Here is a 19,871-nt window from a genome sequence, read left to right as displayed (position 1 = left end):
GAGGTTTGGTTGTACTTTTATGTTTACTTCTCTCACTGACTTCTTCCAGTGCTAAGGAAACTAGCTAAGGTGGTGACAGACGCTCTGGGCTCAGACCTGAGCATTAACTGAACAGTGTTAAAATAAGTGAGGAACACAGGTGTTTCAAGTCCAGCTGGGCATCACAATTAATGTTACTACTTCTCTGCCTAGATTTTGATTTAATAAGTGAATTATCTCTTTTTTTTTCTCCTGATTTTTGTGGGTTTAGATTCAGAGCTCCTATATTCTACTTTGTTCTATGTGTTTTAAGTTTGAAACAAAAATCAATCACTTCACCACTCTTACTGCCTGATTCTGTTAGCTCTCTGAGATCATCTCTACCTCTCTTTGTTGAATCGAACTAAACTGGAAGCAACTTTTTATTTAGTGAGTCAATTTTGCTGTATTCTTTTCTAACGTTCCAATTGTAACTTTTTGCTTTGGGTATGCCATAAAATGTATATGTAAAACATGGAAAGAATATCTCCTTTTAAAACAATACAGTGTACTGCAGTTAATTAAATCAATGTCAACTTTCCAACTGCATGATTCGAGCTGACCTGTATCAAATGAATTAGAACGGCACCCATTGTGATGGACTTTGGCATGTTGTCATTGACTTATTTCCCTGTAGTCTTTCTAAACCTTTAGGGAGGCTTAGGGGAGGTATTTCAGAATAATCAGTGAACCCCTCAATGTGGGACAGAGTAAGCATAGTAAAATTAGTGTTTAGGTTAGGAATACCAGCTGATTTATTTAATAAATCAAAGAAACAAGCTAACTCAGTTGCCTCAAGCATTTACCCTTCAGATGCCATATATCCTTGTCTAATTTAATTTTTCTCCTTGTTTCTATTTGACAGAAATATGAATTTTATAACTGAATACCTAGGTGGGGAAAGCTGAAATTCAAATGTATAGCACACAACATGATCCTCTCTATGGAAAACCAGATAAGGAGTTGGGAATATCTAACATTTGGGTCATGGTATTCTTGGCAGCTGATGGGTTTCACAGGATTAGAAGGGTATCTACCAACCATCCCATCCCTAATGCATTGGCTCAGTATCAAATTCTGATAGTCTTACTCCACTCTGCTGGCACATTGCTCCTTCAGTACATGGGAGCTGCAGACAAGATAGGTTATCTTGCAAATCATGGCAGTAATTTCTGACATTTAGGCATCCAGCAGGCAAAAACATCTAGCAAACCTTATCCTCAGGGATGCACAGTCCATGAAGTCACGGGAGAGAGATTCTCTGCCTTCAGGATTTCTCTGACTTCTGCATCACTTGGTGTTCTCCCTCTGGAATTTCCTAATGCCTGTACTCAGTCACAGAAGAAACCATTCTTGGCCTCTGTAATTCCATCACAGAAACTTTTTTATGTTCTTAGATATTTGTGTAAGAAACCTCTGAGCACATTACGAAGCCTGAGAAACAACTAAAGCAAGATGGGTGCCAGAGAACAAGAGGTCTCTGGAAAGCATTGGGAGTTAAAAAATGACATGATCTTAATTACTCTGAAGTCTACATGTTTTCATTTCTTTAATTGGAAGGAGATCCATGTTACTGAGACCAACTGCACATTTTCAGATTGTTTGGCTATAAGCTAAGAGAGAGGGTGGTGTGTTATTGTTATGGCTAATTCTGCCCATGTATTGAAATACTAGACAGAAATACACAGAAGTGGTATTGGCAAGTTTTGGATAAATGATCAGGGCACTTTCTTCCCTTAACATGCTTACTCGGATGACCCATTTGAACTGTTCCTTTCAACTGAGCTGTAGTGTCAAGTAACCATGACCTTTTCTGAAAGTTATGGGAATTAAAGGAAATCACTCAGCTATTTGGTCTTTGGAAATTCATAGCGCATTCTCTGCACTGTGGCAGTGTTATAATGTAATCTAATATTATATAATACCTTATAGAGAAAACAAAAAAGGCTTAATTCAAAATTAACTATTCTGTCCCCCAAGCAGGAGGTAGCTGGATTAATATTATCCACCATTACATTGTTCCTGGGAGATATCTTCTCTCCAGCCACGGAGATCCTGGTTTTCCAACCAGATTGAGTTTTTTATCTGGATAGGACAGAAGTATAAAGCTGTGTAGTGAATCTTCAGCTTAACATCACCAGGATGTTGCTATCCAGGAAGTTTGAGCTAGCTTTCTGGACATTGCACACTAAGATTGCCAAAAAATCTTTGGCAATTCCAGAGCCAAAATCCACCTTATTTTTTTATAAAATCAACAAATAACATCTACAATTATATTAGCTGGATCAGGTTCTCACCTCAAAATCATTATGAAGAAAGCTTCCTTTATTTTATAATGAATGAAAATGATATATAAATGCTTATTCAAGGTGCTATGGACAATTTGGTGACATTTAAAACCAGCAAACATATTATCATTTGGAGCATTTTATTCCAAGGATACAATGAATTACGTCAGAGTAACATTTATGGTTGGCATGACAGTAATGGTTAGCTGTTTCACAAAGTTCAGAGTTCCATCACGCAGTACAAATAGTGAGTGAGAGCTGTAATGTGTGGTGTTATCAAACCATGGAGATACCATTATGACTTTACAGGCAGATCTGATCAAGATTTAGCCATTTCCTCAGCCCTCTTACTGTGGCTGAAAGCCCCATCTAATGTTTTTTGCCTCTCTGCAGGACTGGGGAGCTTAGACCCAGCACAATGCCAGCTACAGCAGTGTGAGCACTGTTTGGCTTGGAGCAGTGGCAGGGGAAATTTGCACCATAGATATGCTCCTAGAAAAAGCAGTCAAAAGGACAAAGTTGCCTATGTCCCATAGCAGATCTGTAGCAGATCTACCAATAAAGGGGGCAGTATGGGACGGGTAAAATTGTTTAAGACGTTTTGCCAAACCTTTGGTTTAACTGCCATCTTCTAGCAGGACAAGGTTAAACTCTGACACTGATGTGCTCTTGTCTCATACATTAAGGAGGCACAGAAAAGAACATTACTCTCTGAAATATTACAGCTGTGTTTATTTAGATTTATTTATATGAGCTTTATTTAGAACTGCATTTCCTTAGATCGATTTGTATGAACTTACTTAATAAGCTTTTTGCCTTCAGTTAGACATCTCACAGAAAGACTGTGCTCATGAGATAGCATACACTGAACAACTTTTTATTTCTCAAAACACTTTCAGCTGTTAATAGGTTAGCTCTGCACACTGACAACAAGACAAATAAAAATGGATTGCCGTTTTCAAGGTTTAAGTTCATAATAGCAGTCTCCATAGTCTCATGTACACTATTCAGCAGATAATGGTTGTGGCTTGCCTGCAACAGGACTTACTGCAAATGCTGCATTTGCTTCCTTCCCAGCACATGTTTCATGGTCTGTTACCACCCACTGCTCTTGGACAGTTCTGGCTTCTTTGTAGTAACAAGTTACTGCAAACAGTCATTGAATACCTCTGAGTGTTTGCTTACCTAAGTAAACCCTTTTCCTGTGACTGGCTCTAGTAATTTGTGCACTGAGGAAAACAACTAGCTCATTCTGCCACCTCCTACCATTTCATGATTTCCTCAGGTTTCCTCCTGATCACTTCCGTTTTCTCATACTGTACACTCGACACAGATTAATCCTCTTCACCAGTCTTCAAATGTCTCCTATGTCACACGCTGTCATGAGCAATCCCTCTGGAGGGAAATTCCTGTTAAATATCCTTCTGAGTAAGTAGCTGAGTGTGATAATGTTCCACATGAAACCATGGGGAAAATGTGACATCTGGGACCTAGATTCCTGATCTGAGTAGATCTTCTATAGTTATCCAGGTGGTTGAAAGTGATTTATTTTCTCTTTTGCTTTCCTGAGTATCTGCAGGAGACCAGAATACAAATCCCACTATCAGTAATAGTCCCAGGTGCACCATACAGTTTTTCATCAGGAAAGGATAGCTGGTGTATGACTTTCGTGTCGTGGGCTGGAGGCATTGCAGTGCTTCTAGTAGTTCCTGCTGCTTGGATAACTGTGCTGAGAGATGTTGCTCTTGTGTGGGTATATAAGTGTGCTTAATCCAGGCATTAATTTAGGCATTAGAACTGTGTAAAAAAAATACTGATAACACTTGACATTTTTTACTAGAAGATCACTCTATATATGGGGACTGTGTCTTTTTGATCAGGGCTACCTGCAAAGATTGAAAGATGAGGTTTTACACTTTAATTGCTGTTGTTTCTGCTGCCAATAAAGCCAAGTCCAAGGAAGAAAGTAGGTTAAAATAATTTGAAAGAGAGTAATTTGCATCTTTAGCAAAAAGATTCTATTAGAATGGGGAGACAACTCCACTTTTTATGTTAAAACATAAAATAACATATTATAACATGGTGTGCAAAAAAAGAGTTGTGATGAGTCATGGGAATGATTCATTCAGTCCCAGTTCTGGCTACAAGAAAATGTGGATCGCATGTATTATAGTGTCAGCAGTAGTTTGGATAACAGGACACTTGATTTAAAAAATAATGATATAGAAACAAGGGGAAGAGGCAGCTGCAATGGCAATATATTATGTCATTTTTAGTTAAGTTTTCTAAGAAAGTGAGATATATGTGATCATGTTTCCTGTGCCTCTCAGTCTTCTTCCCATCCCTCTTGTTCAATAAATAGTGGTAAATAAAAACTTGTTCATCATGTCTTTTTATTGGAAATATTTTAATGTTTTTCATCTGGCAAAGAAAAATGTTTATATTTAATTAAAGAAAATAGAGATAAAATGAGAATAACCACAGAAACACAGAGGCAGGAGCGGATGGGGCAAGGTGTGCCCTTTGCAATTGCATGCAAGCACATCAAATTGTACCAAAAAACCCCACCCCAACAGCTCCCAAGCAGAGAAATCCCTATAGCCCTGTGTCATTCCATTTTGATTTTAAAAGGAGAATGGGGCAGAGCAGAACCCTCTGAAACTTTTGAGCTGAGCTTTTTGAAACAGAGTACAAAGTACCTCTTAATTATTCCTCATAATTCTGCCTTAAGCATGGAAAAGCAGAAATTAGTAGCTGCTGGGCTGAAAGGGAAGATGCCTTCTTATGTTTGCCATAGTAGTGCAACCTTCAAACAGTTTTTGACACTGTCTCCTATAACATCATCATAGACAAATTGATAACGGTCAGGAGATAAATGGACAGTGAGATGGGCTAGAAGCTGGTTGAACTGTCAGGCTCAAAGGGTTGTGATCAGCACCATGAAATTCAGCTGGAGACCAGTGGTGTACCCCAGGGGTGAATAATGGAGCTAATCCTGTTTAACATCTTCATTAATGACCTGGATGATGGGACAGAGCCCAACCTCAGCAAATTTGCAGATAATTCAGAACCGAAAGGAGTGTCTGGTACACCAGGGGGTTATGCTGCCGTTCCGCAGGACCCAGACAGACTGTAAAAATGGGTCAATAGGAACCTCATGAAGTTCGGAAAAGGGAAGTGCAAAATCCTGCACTTGCATAGGAACAACCCCAGGCACCCATACAGGCTGGGCACCAAACAGTTGGAAAGCAGCTATGCAGGAAAAAGCCTGGGTGTCCTGATGGACACCAAGCTGAACATGAGCCAGCGTTGCACCCTCATGGCAAAGAGTGCCAACAGCCTCCTGGCTGCATTAGGAAGACCATTGCCAGCAGGTTGAGAGATATGACCCTTCCCCTCTACTCAGCACTGGTGAATGCCACACCTGGAGTACTGTGTCCAGTTCTGGGCTTGCCAGTACAAGGGGAGACATAGACATACTAGAGAGAGTCCAGCAAAGGATCACTAAGATGATGAAGGGACTGGAGCATGTCTCATATGAGGAAAGGCTCAGGGAGCTGGGATTGTTTCTAGAGAACCTAGGATTGTTCCTAGTTTGAGCCTAGGGAAGAGAAGGCTCAGGGGGATCTTACACAAACTTTTTCATCATGATATAAGAAAGAAATTTTTTACAGTGAGAGCAATCAATCACTGGAACAATCTCCCCAGGGATGTGGTAGAGTCCCACTGAAGGTTTTCAAGAGGCGATTGGACAGGGTGCTAGATAATCTCATCTAAGCTACCTTTCCCATGAAAGGTTGGACCAGATGATCTTTCAAGGTCCCTTCCAACCTGGGCTATTCTATGATTCTATGAAACTGAAACACAGGAAATACTCTTTAAACATAAGAAGTCTTTTTCCTGTGAGGGAGGTCAAACACTGGAACAGGTTGCCCCAAGAGATTGTGGAGTCTCCATCCTTGGAGATATCCAAAACCCAGCTGGATGTGGTCCTGGGCAACCTGCTCTGGCTGACCCTGCTCTTAGGCTGTTTGACTAGATGATCTCCAGAGATGCTGTCCAACCTCAGCGGTTCTGTGATTCCGTGAAAAGATTCTGAGCTGATTTGATGCTTTTGTGTATCTGACCAGTTGACCTGCATGTTTAATCTTTATAAATATCAGATCACTTGGCTCATACTTGGATGATGTATCATTTTAATGTAGTCTGAACACACACGAGGATATGGTTTCACTCATTAAACCCTTCACAAATACAGACGGATACTTATTTTCAAATGGATGAAGCAATCTTTGGCCAAGGGGACTGGAATGTTTATTATGGCCCAAATATTCCTAGGTCAAATACAGGTTTGCCATCTTTCTGACATTTTTTCCTTTCCATGTGACATATCAGGTGCAAGTATATTTGTGACATTTTTTATGTAAGCCCTTGGGAGGCCCCAAAAAAGGCCTTCAGTCATTGTAAAAGCAAGGAATCAGTAGCACCAATAGTATTCAGCTGAAGAATAGTACCCAGTAATTTTCTTCTCTTACTTCATAAATTATTTCATGCTTTCAGAGTTTTTGTCTTCAGCAGAGGTATTTTCTTCATCTGATGTCCTAACAAAGTAGGACTACATCATCTTTTCACCTTTTTCTACTTTCTGGCTCACGTTGGAATAGTTTTCACTATGTGCTTATTATAACCTGTGAGTTAGATTATAGGTGGGCTACGAAAAGGTTGGAGACTACACTGACACATATCAGAGTGATGCAGATGAAATTGGGGTCACACAGAATTATATCTGTGGTGGCACTAGGTTCTTTTTCATACACAACTTGCTTGACTGAACGATGCCTAAGACAAATGCTTTCTCTTGTCCTGTTTTCTTTTTGTTTGGAAGCTGATGGCCTCAGGAAATTCAATTTGAGATTGTGAGAGACTCCCAAATGGATCTGGGAATGTGAGAGATACTAGGTCCTAAATCTTGAACAGTGCCTGGGATTTGAATTCTTTCTAGCCCAAAGTTGGCCTTATCACTTATTTAGAGAAAGCTATGTTGGTCATTGTAAAGCAACGAAGAGCTAAAGTTTAGTGATGAACTTTATATGTTTGAGGGATATCAGAATAGCTTGTTTTAGCTGGGGCATGTTGTAGTGCTGGATTTGTTTTAACATATTCATTTGTTAAAGTTCAGGGATGGCAGTGGCAAATAAATTAGTTGTAGCACAGCCTCTGCCATTGTAGACAATTAATCTTTTTTGCAATATTTAGAGGGAAAATAATCTGTCTGGATAGCTAATTCCCTCTCTTCCCACACAAAATCAATTCTGCATTAAATGGAGATACTTAGAATATTTTTAATTTTTAGTGAGAGCTTTGGAAAAGTATGTTAAAGATAAGGTCATTGTGTTATTCTCCTGTTCTCTTCAGAGTAGGATAGAACCAGTATTCTGAATCTCTGTGAATTAGAAAACGTCCCTGGAGCCAGCTGGGTGTTCGTTGTGAGAAACACGTTGAATTAGGATGGTCACATTTTGCAAAAAGAGGAATGCATATGGAATGAAGAGATACTCATGGCCACTGTGGGAAGTTATATCAAGTTTGTGACCATTTCATGGTAGCAGCTTTTATTAGCAGACTATGATCTCATCATCTTCAGCTAAACTACAAAGGATTGAAAACTAGGAGGAAGCTATAACTGCAGGCTGGAATTGGCTGGTCTCAGATCAGTCATCTCTTTCATATTAGTGAATCTTTTGATATCAGGTCTCTCTCAAGCCTTTCTTCTCCCTTCCATCCACTCTAACTTTATAATTTGGCACTTAACTTTTTTTTTTGACATTTTTATTAACGTTCAAAAAATTATTCCTATTTTTAAGCTGAAAATGAAAGCAACTGATCTAACAATTTCCACCAATTTCCTTATGCAGCTCTTGCAAGATGCTGTTCAAGGTAACAGTTGAATCTGCTGACTCTCATATGTGTATGGCACTGTCTATTACTCTGGGTGCCAATGACACAAGTCACCACTGTCATCTTAATCTGATAAAAATGTTCTGTAACAGACAGCTGCAGTCTAACAGACAATCAAATCTGTCACTAGAGAACAATCAGTGAACCTCACTAGGGGCTTGGCATGTGCATCAGACATTTACAGTTTTTACACTGAATTCCCTGTTCTCTCCAATAACTCCTGCAAATGTATGTTGCAGATGTCATTGCAGGCAGAGTTGAGGTTTAGCCTTCTAAAGGAGTCTGAAGATGAACTTGGAAGTGTAGAACTTGGAGAATGAAATCAAAGGTTTCATGCAGATCATGGTGTCTGCATTCATTTGGACTAAGAAGTAGCTCATATTAAATTTCTGCAGCAAAAGAGCAGCACATGACTGCACATGCAGGTGTCTCATTCATTACTGCATAGAACTTGATGGTGCTTAAGGTATACGAAAAACCTATGAAACATTATACTAGTTTTGCCTGGACTAGCCGCTGCAACACATATATCCTCAAGGTTTCTGACTAAGCTCTTGTTCTGCTTATCACAATGTATTGCTCAGTTGTTTCGTATAAGAGGCATTATACCAAAATGAAGGACACCATAATCGCTCTCACTAAAGCAATGAGTAATGCATTAAGCTTCAATTCTTCAACTCCCAGTAATGTTAAACTGTTCCCTTGTGAACGTTAAACAGCACACATTCTGGGACTTCCAGAAAATTATGGACAAAACCAAATCGCTACTCTATCATGGCACGAAGAATACCAACTTTTTGCCCCAGATATTTTTCATGGTACAAGCGGTGGAATGAAACACAAAATGAGGAGTTTACTTGTGATCCCAGAGGAGTACTGCCAGGATTTACCTTACCTCAGTGATATTGGATTACACTTAACTGCATCCAAGCAAATCACAGTCTATGCAGTTAACTTCCACATAAATCAAAAGGCAACAGCCTGCTTTACCACAACTATTTGAAATGTCAATTTGTTACAACAACAACAACAAAGTACACTGTCCAGCAGGCATCAAAGGCATTAACGAGGCCTCTCTGTACTCCATTGAATTGTTCAGTAATTGCTATGTAGACACATACATTTCTTTTGGTGTCATAAAGAGAGGTTAATGTTGATATAGCATCCTTGGTTTCTCAGTAATTGGCTTTGTTGTCAGACCCATAGTGTGTTAGTAGAGTTCGGAACGAAGTAGAAAATTTGCCTGATGTGTACTGAATAGCACAAACATGAGGATGCATATATCCTGATGAAAAACGAAAACAAAACAGAAGTAAATTAGATCAGTTCAGATAAACAAGTGTGAACATGGGATTCACTGATACCCTATACCTTTGTAGATTTCTAATATTCTTGTTGAGACCATAGCAGAAAAAATTAATTCAGTTCTACTTATTTTAATACTATTAGTAATTATTAAGTTTACTATTATTTTCTAATAATTTTATTAATACTGGATATAACTAGTCTTGAAAGTGATAAGTGAAAATATTTATCTTCTAAACTATTCACCCCCCACTTTTTGATTATTTCTTGTTTTCTCTGACTGTACACTCCCAAAGCCTGCACATAAAAGGAAAAAGGCTATAAAGATAGTTGTTTCCACATCCTATTCACCCCCCGCTTTTCTCCCAGGTGTAGCAACAGGGTAGGTAATCTACTGGGATCTCAACACTGGATACATACTAAAAGGAGCAGAGGCATCTGGTGATGCTTGTTGTTCAAGGACCTCTCCCAAGTCCAGGCCAGAAATAATGTAAAATTTACTCCTGTAATACATAAATCTTTGTAGTATCCAAGCTTTGCTATAATATTTTAACTTTTATGAGTTTAGGAAGAAACACCTGCCTGCAATTCTATGAACAGTTGGCAAAATAAGCCATTTTCAATTGTTGTAGATGACAAAATAAAGTTCTACTGCAGCAATAAGGCTAACAAATGGTTGAGCAAACTGACAGTTTGACATCTGAATTCTCTGCAGCCTTAGATAGTGCAGTGTCAAAGATGGATCTGGTAATGACACTTCAGAATTAAAATTAAGTTATATTAAAATAAGTCTGTGTTCATGATTTAGGGAACTGATTCAAAGAAACTGCTGCTCTATTGTTTGTCATCCACCACTATGTCAAGAATGTGCCTGTGACACAGACCAAAAAATCAGAGAAGGTGATGCTTAACTGAGAGCGCTCTGGCAGAAAGCCGCCTCCAAAAAGACAAGGTCCACCATTAGTGACTTAAGCAAAAAGACAGTGGAAAAGGGGAATAAACTTCTTTGTTAAGTCTGAGCAACTAAGATTATTTTTAAAGTGTATAATATTCCTCATGTGGCATAAACTTGGATGGATTCTTGAAATGCAGTGACAGATCTGTTTGTCCAAATTGATCAGAAGGCAGTTATCTTACTGTCCTTTTTGGCCAATTCTGCAGCTTTTCTTAAGGCCAAATAACAGTATTTATTGAAAAGATGTTGATGTTGAGGACCTAACCAGCTTTGCAAACAAAAGAAGATGAAGATGGTGTTTGTGATTTATTAGCTGAAACCAACATAACAAAGAATGTAGTATGTAATTATCATATGACAAGTATTACATTAATTTGCCATCACCAGACAATGACTTGTGTAGTTGACACCACTGTTTCAGTTACTAAGATTTACAAGTTTTAATAGAGTTCACACATAGTATGTGTCAGATAAAAAGCCTGGCAAAATGGCAATTGTGTGTTATCCTTGGCTGGAACATTGTCCTGTGTGTAAGGCACAGGACTGGGACTGAAGCACTGGATTAACTTTCGTTCTCTCTTATGTTCACCAAAATATTTAAAGGCAGATTATTTACTCTCTTTGGGCTTGTTTCCTCATTTATGACATAAGAAAAATTATACTAATACTATCAGGAGTGACAGAAGGTTAAACTAATATTGCTAAAGAAGATTGAATTGCTGTATGTAAATACAAAGTATTACTATCATTCCACAAACAGAAAATTTTCTGGGTTATGAAATATTTTTGCATACTCCTCTCTCTCACATACTGCCAAATAATACTTCATGACATTGTGACATTTCTGATGTCAAGGTATACTCCTTTACTCCCCAGTGAGGAGGAGCTCAATGAACATGGGCTAGAAGTCCTTTTATGGTCTTGTAAGAGCACTTATGGAAAAAGCCATTCCTAGAACTCCAAAGAATTATAGGAAAAAAAAAAAATCCTCATAGCCTAGAAATAGTTTACCGATAGAAAGTAAATTAAAAGTCTGATTTTTTTAAATTTTTATTTTTATTTTTTAACATAGTGATGCAGATGCAACCCCCCCCTGCTCAGAAAGTCTCTAGAGCTAGGAGATATATCAAGGAAGAATCTGTCTATATTTGCTCTGTTTCCTTATAATTCTCATTCCTTGAGCATTTCCCATGTGGATCTGTATTGAAAAGTGGGCTTGCTGAAGCTAAAAGACCTCACAGAGTCTGGGGAGGGGAAGCACTAAAATCATACAACAAATGAATTTGGGAGATAACCCATAAAAAACATTAATTAGCAAATCATAGGTTTAAAATGAGGGATCTGGAATAGTCACTGGAGGTATTCAGGTAACTGGTGTATGTTCCTAGCATGTAAGTACCGGAAACTCGACTGCACAATTTGTGGTGCTAGCCCATACCAGAAACAGGGGATTAGAGCAGCTGGATCTTTGGTCTGACCCAATGCAGCAATTATTACATCATGGAGCTGAAGGTAGGCTTGGTTTTGTGATGTTCATCTGTCCGAAACAGACACGTTACATTTACAGAAAAAAGAGAATTCTTGTCTTTATGTCTTCAGGAATGTGTGTTACACTCTAAGATACCATCTGCTATTAGAGTTTTCTCTCTCGGTTCAGGAAGAAACTGAACAAATTTGACCTATGGTTAATTGCTGACTTGTGGGAGCTATCTGTGGTGGTGCAAGTCACATAAAGTAAAGCCCCAGTGACAAATGAGAATAAACACAGAGCAGAATGAAAAAGTACTTACCCCAAATGTAGCTGGAGGCACTAGATAGACCTGCCACCACTTACATTGTCTTTGGGAAGTTTAGTATCCACAGTCCTGCTATTTCCCTCCTCAGCTCTCTTTCCTATGGTCTAGAGAGAGTTTGTGTGGATGTGAGCTCCTCCCTGTGCAAGGCTGTCCTGGTCAGCCATCCTTTGCATGGCACAACTGCAGTATCCATCTTATACCTGAGACAGTCTGCGGCTGCTACAAGGGTGTTTCACCCATTATGAATCTATTAGATATTTGACCACCAGGTGGCATAAAAACTATGTAAAATATCACAAAGGGGTTGCAGATACAATTACCTTTTTTTAAGAATATGGGTATTCAAATACGTAGTGGTCCTAGCCATCAACTTTGAATATTATTTGCATATTTTTAAAACGTAGCTAATAACATTTAGAATTCTTTAGTTTGCAATGTTATCCCATAAGGAAGGGCCCATATACGACACAAATTAATTAGTTTTGTTAATCATATTGTATCATTTTCTTAATCATGTTTTGTTTCTTTCAAAAACAAATAACTTCATAGATGGAAAGGAAGAGATTACATTATATTGATTTGCATAGAAACACAACCAGCCACTTTAAGAAGAAATCCAAGCCAAAAATCAACTATTGTCCATTGTTGAAAACACATTTTATAAATTACATTTTGTAAGCTGTAGTGTAACTTCCAAGGTAAAGATAGAAATTTTTTCACTGTTATGAAATCAGTTCCTATGTTCTTACCATAGGAAAGCGCAGAGAAAATGGTTTTTAGGCCCAACAGAAAGGCAAGGTAAGTGTTGACAAGTGTTATTGATAAGAAAACAGAGGGCTTGTGATGGCAGACACAAATTCTGAAGTTAATATAGAGACTTCCCTACAATGGGATTCTTGATATAATTCCTTGTAGGTTTGTGGGGTTTTTCCCACCTTGCTTTCATGAGCTGGATGCAAGTATGTCCTGGTTTCAGCTGGGATAGAGTTAATTTCCTTCCTAGTAGCTGGTACAGTGCTGTGTTTTGGATTTAGGATGAGAACAAAGTTGATAACGCACCCATGTTTTAGTTGTTGCTAGGTAATGCTTACACTAGCCAAGGACTTTTTAGTTTCCCATGCTCTACTGACTGAGAAGGCTGCAGGTGCACAAGAAGCTGGGAGGGGGCACAGCCAAACTGGCCAAAGGGACATTCCATACCATGTGACGTCATGCTCAGTATATAAACTGGGGAAAGCTGGCCGGGGGGGCCTCTGCTCGGGGACTGGCTGGGCATCGGTCTGCGGGTGGTGAGCAATTGCATTGTGCATCATTTGCTTTGTACATTCTGTTGTTATTATTAATTATTAATTATCATTATTATTATTATTATTATTTTATTTCAATTATTAAACTGTTTTTATCTCAACCCACGAGTTTTCCCACTTTTACTCTCCTGATTCTCTCCCCCGTTCCAACCAGGGGGGGAAGAGAGTGAGCAAGTGGCTATGTGGTGCTTAGTTGTTGACTGAGGTTAAACCACGACAAAATATCACATACAAATTCCCACAATGATACATATATATTAGGCACTACTCCATGTTACTTTTTCTGCAAATTTCTTTAACTTTTGCTCTTTTTCCTGCTGCTTCCTTTTTTCATTTCTTGATCCTCTCCACTGCATTGCTGGAGGTCCCCTAAGGTGCCATTTCATCATTTTGACTGTAGTTTTAAATTATGCCATGGAGAAGTCAGAACTTTTCTTTTTAATCTTCTTTTCAATCTTCTTTTCTTCCTTTGGCTACATTCCTTACTTTCTCTTCCCTGCCCATATTTTTTGAGCTTCCATTCTTTTCATGATCTTGTCCTGTCTCTGGCTATTCCTTTAGTATCTTATTCAGTGCCCTCTATTTTTTGGTCTCTCTTTAATGTTGTTTTCCTTGAGTTTCTGTTCTGAGTTCCTGTCTCTTTTATTTTCCAATATTTTTTTTTTTTTTATTTTAGACTCTTCTGTCATTTCTGATGTAAGTTTTTTAATCTATCCAGCTTCTGTCTCAGCCTCATATTTCTGTATAACCAACAACTGAACTTCTCACCTTCCCCCACAACACCCTCCTCACCCTCTCTTCTCTGTCACCATTAAGAACTTGTGACAGATTAGTTTAATCCATCCACGATTCATGTCTGATGCAGAGTTGGATTAGTGTAAAAAATGTATTATGAAAATTGCTTGAGGTTGACAACTTCAGTCTAGACCAATAGTGAAGAAAAAGATGATATATGGTTAATGGTTTACAATAGACAGCTCTTCCTAAGGTGAAGTTAATCCAAATGAAGATATAAAGACATTCTGAGTAATATATATTGTTTACATTCACTTTCAGGAAAATCCGTTTGCAGACTTTTCTGTGTGCAAGAACCAAAATAATTGTTCTAAACCAGGAAGGCATGGAGGTCTCAGATAGCGTGTAGTTTCTGTGGGACTCAAAAGGGTTTAATAGGGCACATCAGAAGCCAGTGGAGTGGCAAACATGCCTTACAGCAGTGGGCCATAGCTCTGCTTTACTTGCTTCCAACAGAGCAGAGGACAGAATGGGACATGCAAGGGAGACATGGTGCTTTCTGTTGCTCTACTCTAATGAAGTCCAGGTGGAATCTTCTAACTCAGCAATGGTCAAGCACAAGGTTAGGCATGTTAAGTAGACCTTCTCTTCTGATATATTTCTCTCAGTAAGAGTTGTTTTACTCAGCTATTAGAGTTCTATACTGATAGGAAAATTTTAGGTAGACAGAAAATTGAAATGAGCTTTGGCCTATAAGAAGAGATGGTAAAAGAAGGGAGCCGGAGCTTGCCCTGGCTAGAATTACCAGTCAAAAGATAGGATCATAACAAGTCCCGATATAGCTGTAGGCCTACAGTGGACTCAGAGGACTTGGCTAGTTTCTGTTGACAAGAATAGCATTTCAACAGCTCTAAGTGATACAGCACCAGTGTTTTCTATGTCTCTCTTGAAAAAAGAAGGATATCAATGACTTCTTTTTGTTCAACAGTTATGTCAGAAACATAATCAATGGATTATTCCTAGTATCAACTGAGTGAATGAATTAATTCAATATCTGGATTCAGAGAACCCTTAAAGTTCTAACCCGTGTTTTGTAAGAGACATCAAAGGTTAATAAAATGGTGTATGACAAAATCCTTATGCATGAAAGGCCTTCACCTTTTCTGCACTAAAACATCTTCCCACTAAAATCTTACAAAGCTTGGTTCCTTGCATTTAATCAAACAACCCAAATAAATTTATGATCTTGTACAATCATCTATCATGACTAAGTGATAAAAGTTGTTTTTTCACTTTTGTAACAAATTCCTTTGTTACATTTCTTTGCATCCTATGCAATTTCAAATGCTTGATGTAGTGCTTTGAAATAATTTTAAAAAGCATTCAAGCAGGAGCTATATTTTTTTTCCATAAGCTAACAAGACTATATTAATTTGTTACACACAGAGTGTCTTCTCTTTCCATGGCTTATCTGATGCCAATAGAGTTCAATGCCAGGCTTCTCACTTTCAGCTGGATTCTATGTGCAAAGTCAGATCATTTTCTGTTAACATTGTAAAGCACCGCGTACTCCTAGGACACTGTACAAATAATAATGTTGATTCATCAAGTGTCTGGAAACACACTCAGAAGTGATTCTTCTTTTTATTTGTTTGATTTCCTGCTGCTAGATCTTGGGATCAATAAAAGCAAATGCTTAGTCAGAGCTAAGCACGCAAAAAAATGACAGTAATTTGTTTCATATTCTAGTTGATGGAAAAATTCAATGAGGAACTTGGACGTACTAAAGGGACTGTCATCAGTTAAAATAGATCTTGTAAGCCCTCAATACAATATGCAGTCACATTTACATTACTCATGGATACATTTTACTGATGTCTCTATATGTCACAACATAAACTAGGGTGTATTAAATCAGAAAATCAGTCCTTCAGATTTCATGGATGCATTGGAGCGGGTCCAGAAGAGAGCCACGAAAATGATCCAGGGGGATGGAACACCTCTCCTATGAAGAAAGGCTGAGAGAGTTGGGGTTGTTCAGCCTGGAGAAAAGAAGGCTTCGGGGAGACCTTATTGCAGCCTTTCAGTACTTAAAGGGGGCTAATAAAAAAGATGGCGGGAAACTTTTTAGCAGGGCCTGTTGCGACAGGACAAGGGGGAATGGCTTTAAACTAAAAGGGGGCAGATTTAGACTAGATCTAAGGAAGCAATTTTTTACGCTGAGGGTGGTGAAACACTGGCACAGGTTGCCCAGAGAGGTGGTGGATGCCCCATGCCTGGAAACATTCAGGGTCAGGTTGCTCAGGGGCTCTGAGCAACCTGATCTAGTTGAAGATGTCCCTGCCCACAGCAGGGGGGTTGGACTAGATGACCTTTAGAGGTCCCTTCCAACCCAAACTATTCTATGATTCTATGATTCTACGTTTCCAGCATTAAAAACATAAAAGAAATAGGAATTGCAAGTTGTACAGTGTTGCAGGGATTTTGCCATATCATATTACCCCAATGTTCAGGACAGCTCTCCTCAGCTGGTGGAGACAGTAGCATTACAAATGAGTTCATGCTGGAAGACTTAAGTCTGGTGGTATATCAAGCAAATATCCTCCTCTTAGCTCTAAATAAGCCAGCACTGACACTAGAAGTTGTGGAAATGTGTCAGGACACTGTTCACTCCAAACACATTAGCTCAAAGGCAGATCTAAACAGCCTCAGAGCAGACCTGCACTAATGCACCTGCATCAATTAAAGAGTCTGAACTACTACACAGTGACTAGGTAGAAAGATAACATTGCTTGGTGCTGGCTCAGGTACCTCCAATCCCCCGGGCATTCCAAGGTTCTAAACAGCTGCCCCTCATATTTGCTTTTGCCATCTTTTATGCTATGCTCAAATCTTTTACCTGACTCTAACCCCAAACTTTTTATTAGACTACCTGCACTTTTACTAGTCCTGTTTTATAGATATTAAATATCTACCATTTGCATAAATGAGCAGTTGAAAGCAGTTTAAAAGTAGTTTGGTCAGTTATGTTTTCTCCTTGGAGACAGGCCCCCTCTTCAGTTTTCTGTGTCGGCTTTTTTTATCTGCCTGTGTGGTACATCTGGCGAAAGAAAGGCCAGAATTTATAGACAATTTTTCTCTCTTGGATCTTAACAGTGAAGAAAATAAGATATTTAAAGAGTTTTGAAGAGAATTGCTTCCTAGTACTGATTTTTCTTTATATACAAGCCAATGTTCAGCACAAAGATTTTTAACCGTATTTTACATTTTCTGTGCATCTTTAACAAGGCCACTCAACTGAGTGGTGAACTAGATGTAATACAACTTGAATGTATTACAACTTTGTTTAACAAGTTAACACCTGTCAGCTGAGCAGTTATAACTTATTGTTTCCAATTCCAGGTTCCTGTGTGGGCAGCTCACACCTTCTGACAGCTTAAGCTGCTGCCTGCACCTTACAGCTAGAGGGAGCTGGGTGGGAATCCCTGCCTGGGGCTCAGTTCCAGGCACAGGAACTCAGGAGATATGGTGTCTCAGCACTCTTGAGCAGGTGTGAACACCCATGAAGCCGGTGCATTCATAACTGAGGAACAGTGGCCTTGCAAGTGTAGTGAGGCTAAGGTTGTCTCTGTCATGGGATGGATGTTTCGCAACAATGATCCCTTTGCAGAAAAAGATCTTCAAAAGCAGAAATAGTGACAACTCTAAGAACAGTGTCTGCTGTTAATGATGGATGAAAGAGAGATCAAAGGAGGGGTAGTCAGAGATGGACCTTCATTAACCTCCCTTCTGCCCACTAAAATGGACAACATGAACGTCCCAAAACCATTATCCCTGCTTGCCGTGGATTTTCCTTCCTAGAAGAAAATAAGACAAATAAGACCTGCATTTTGTCCCCTGCATCTTTGTTTCAGCTACTGATGGTTTATTTTACTCTTACAGCTCCTTTTTCCCTTCACTCAAAATCATTTTGAAATAGGTCTTACACTTCAATGCCATGCTGTTTAGAATCATAGAATCATTGAGGTTGGAAAAGACCTCTAAGATCATTGAGTCCAACCGTCAACCCAACACCACCATGCCCACTAAACCATGTCCTTAAGTGCCTCATCTACACGTCTTTTAAATACCTCCAGGGATGGGGACTCAACCACTTCCCTGGGCAGCCTCTTCCAATGTTTAACCACTCTTTCAGTAAAGACATTTTTCCTCACATCCAATCTAAATCTCCCCTGGCGCAACTCGAGGCCATTTCCTCTCGTCCTATCGCTTGTTACTTGGGAGAAGAGACCGACACCCACCTCGCTACAACCTCCTGTCAGGGAGTTGTAGAGAGCGATGAGGTCTCCCCTCAGACTCCTTTTCTCCAGGCTAAACAACCCCACTTCCCTCAGCCGCTCCTCATAAGGCTTGTTCTCCAGACCCCTCACCAGCCTCGTTGCCCTTCTCTGGACACGCTCCAGCACCTCAACGTCCTTCTTGTAATGAGGGGCCCAAAACTGAACACAGTATTCGAGGTGCGGCCTCACCAGGGCCAAGGACAGGGGCACGATCACTTCCCTACTCCTGCTGGCCACACTATTTCTGATACAGGCCAGCATGCCATTGGCCTTCTTGGCCGCCTGGGCACACTGCCGGCTCATGTTCAGCTGGCTGTCGACCAGCACCCCCAGGTCCTTTTCCGACAGGCAGCTTTCCAGCCACTCTTCCCCAAGCCTGTAGCGCTGCATGGGGTTGTTGTGGCCGAAGTGCAGGACCCGGCACTTGGCCTTGTTGAATCTCATACAGTTGGCCTCGGCCCATCGATCCAGCCTGTCCAGGTCCCTCTGCAGAGCCTTCCTACCCTCGAGCAGACCAACACTCCCACCCAACTTGGTGTCGTCTGCAAACTTACTGAGGGTGCACTCAATCCCCTCATCCAGATCATTGATGAAGTTATTAAACAAGACCGGCCCCAGTACTGAGCCCTGGGGAACACCGCTCGTGACCGGCCACCAACTGGATGTAACTCCATTCACCACAACTCTCTGGGCCCGGCCGTCCAGCCAGTTTTTGACCCAGCGCAGAGTCCACCTGTCTAAGCCGTGAGCCGCCAGCTTCTCTAAGAGAATGCTGTGGGAAACAGTGTCAAAGGCCTTACTGAAGTCCAGGTAGACCACAGCCACAGCCTTTCCCTCATCCACTAGGCGGGTCCCCTGGTCATAGAAGGAGATCAGGATGGTCAAGCAGGACCTGCCTTTCATGAATCCGTGCTGGCTAGGCCTGATCCCCTGGTTGTCCCGCTCATGCCTTGTGAGCGCCCTCAAGATGAACCGCTGCATAATCTTCCCCGGCACCGAGGTCAGGCTGACAGGCCTGTAGTTTCCCGGATCCTCCTTCCGGCCCTTCTTGTAGATGGGCGTCACATTGGCAAGCCTCCAGTCATCCGGGACCTCCCCTGTTAACCAGGACTGCTGATAAATGATGGAGAGCGGCTTGGTGAGCACTTCCGCCAGCTCCCTCAGCACTC

This window comes from Aptenodytes patagonicus, chromosome 3 (genome assembly GCF_965638725.1).
Source record: "Aptenodytes patagonicus chromosome 3, bAptPat1.pri.cur, whole genome shotgun sequence".
Lineage (NCBI taxonomy): Eukaryota > Metazoa > Chordata > Aves > Sphenisciformes > Spheniscidae > Aptenodytes > Aptenodytes patagonicus.
This window is presented reverse-complemented; position numbering follows the sequence as displayed.